Source organism: Octopus bimaculoides, chromosome 2 (assembly GCF_001194135.2).
Source record: "Octopus bimaculoides isolate UCB-OBI-ISO-001 chromosome 2, ASM119413v2, whole genome shotgun sequence".
In the NCBI taxonomy this organism is placed as follows: Eukaryota; Metazoa; Mollusca; class Cephalopoda; order Octopoda; family Octopodidae; genus Octopus; species Octopus bimaculoides.
This window is the reverse complement of record NC_068982.1, coordinates 187,782,243-187,784,712: the sequence shown is the minus strand read 5'-3', so window position 1 is coordinate 187,784,712 and position 2,470 is coordinate 187,782,243.

Below are 2,470 nucleotides of genomic sequence, written 5' to 3'. Positions count from 1 at the left end.
GCGGTGGTCATTGTGCTGGTGATGGTGACAGTAGTAGTAGTAGTTGTTGTTGTTGTTGTGGTCGTGGTGTTAGAAGTAATGGTAATGGTAGTGATGTTTGTAGTCATAGTGAAGATGGGTAGTAGTAGTAGTAGTAGTAGTAGCTGCTGCTGCTGCTGCTGATATTATACGGAGAAGTAGTTTAAAACATTTCTGTCATCTCAATCTACAAGCACCACATTTCGAGCATTCAACGACAATATGAGTCTCCGAAGACAGTTGGTCCCATAAATACCAAAATAAAATTTGGGATTTATGGAGGGTCAAAGTTGGGAACAAAAACAGGACAGTGGAGACATACAAGGAAACCGAATGAAAACAAACATGGAGGGTCGTTTGTTTCTTCGCTCAATAATCTGATCGTTTATAATTTCAATAATAAAAAAAAGACAATCCGTGAATGGCGAGCAGGTATGGCTTTGTGGAAAGAAGTTTGCTGACCAGCCACATGGTTCCGGGTTCGGTCCCACTGCGTGACACCTTGGGCGAAAGTCTTCTACTATCGCCTCTGACCGACCAAAGCCTTGTGAATGGATTTTGTACACGGAAACTGAAAGAAGCACGTCATGTGTGTGTGTGTGTGTGTGACCACCGCTTGACAACTGGTGTTTGGTGCTTATGTCCCCGTAACTTAGCTGTTCGGCAAAAAAAAACCGATAGAATAAGGACAAAACAAGTATTGGAGTTTATTCGTTCAACTAAAACTCTTCATGGCTATGCCCCAGCATGGTCGCAGTCTAATTACTGAAACAAGCAAAAGATAAAAGATAACCAAATAACCACCAAATTATCATCAAAGCTAAAGGACTCAAATAACTTGGCCATATTAAGCGAATGGTTTGTGGCGTCAGCAAGATCTGTTTGACAGGCATGGTTAATGGCAAGAGAATCAGTGGTCGGCAGCCTAAGAGATGGATAAATAACGCCACAACATAGACAGGTCTTCACACATTTTCCCTGAATGCTCTTGGCAAAGATCGAAAACTATGGAGACAACTATCACATATTAGTGTGCATTCTGTCGCAGGCACAGAGAGCGGGAAATTATGAAAAACTGAACGATAAGGCCAAGATGCTACAAGCAGACGTTTCCTGAAAGAAATGGTACTTGTGTCATCAGAAATATAACAGATTAAAAATATTAATAGAAACAATTCTTGACAAAGTGAATCTTTGGTTAGTTACGCATTACCTAAGGTTTCACCATGTCCTACATGATTTTAATAACATTATTCCACGAATTTTCCAAAGCTAGAATAATTGTAGCATTGTGGTAAGAAGTTTGCTTCCCAAACATATGGTTCCGGGTTCAGCCTCACTGCGTGGAACTTTGGGCAAGTGTCTTCTATTATAGCCTTGAACCGACCAAAGCCTTGTGAGTGGATTTGGTAGACGGAAACTGAAAGAAGCCTGTCATATATGTATGTGTATGTGTGTGTTCCCCACCACCGCTTGACAACCGGTGTTGACGTGTTTAGGTCCCTGGATCGGCAAAGGAGACGGATAGAAGTACCTGGCTTAAAAAAGTAAGTGCAGGTGTCGATTCGTTTGACTAAACATTCTTGAAGGAGGTGCCCCAGTATGGCCACATTCCAATGACTAAAACAAGAAAGAGATAAAAGGTCTAATGTTTCTGTTAGGAATTGGTTTGATCACTCATGACAGTTCTGTATAGCGGAAACCACACTAAACATTTCAATGAAAATTACAAATGGTGTATTATGAAGATTTATTAAATATAAATCATTGTTATGTGTTAGTGTCATGTTCTTGACACAAGTCTTAGAAAATAGTTCGTAGCTCCAATTCGCTTTGTTACATCGTGTCTTTATGGCCTCACGGATGATATTATGCTAGCACAATACCATCGTAAATGATGGGCTCTTCTGTTGTAAACGACAGGTGACGGTTTGCCATTTCTTATTTCTTTACTGCCCACAAGGGACTACACACAGAGAGGAAAAACAAGAATAGACAAAGTGATTAAGTCCATTATATCGACCCCGGTGTGTAACTGGTACTTATTTAATCGACCCCGAAAGGATGAAAGGCAAAGTCGACCTCGGCGCAATTTGAACTCAGAACATAGCAGCAGACGAAATCCTGCTAAGCATTTTGCCCGGCGTGCTAAAGTTTATTTCTTTACTACCCACAGGGGGCTACACACAGAGGGGACAAACAAGGACAGACAAACGGATTAAGTCGATTATATCGACCCCAGTGCGTAACTGGTACTTATTTAATCAACCCCGAAAAGATGAAAGGCAAAGTCGACCTCGGGGGAATTTGAACTCAGAACGTAACGGCAGACGAAATACCGCTAAGCACTTCGCCCGGCGTGCTAACGTTTCTGCCAGCTCGCCACCGGTTTTGCAATTTCTTGCTGAGCAACCTACATAGGTTTGTCTTTTAGTGGTTGAATGTTTGCGCT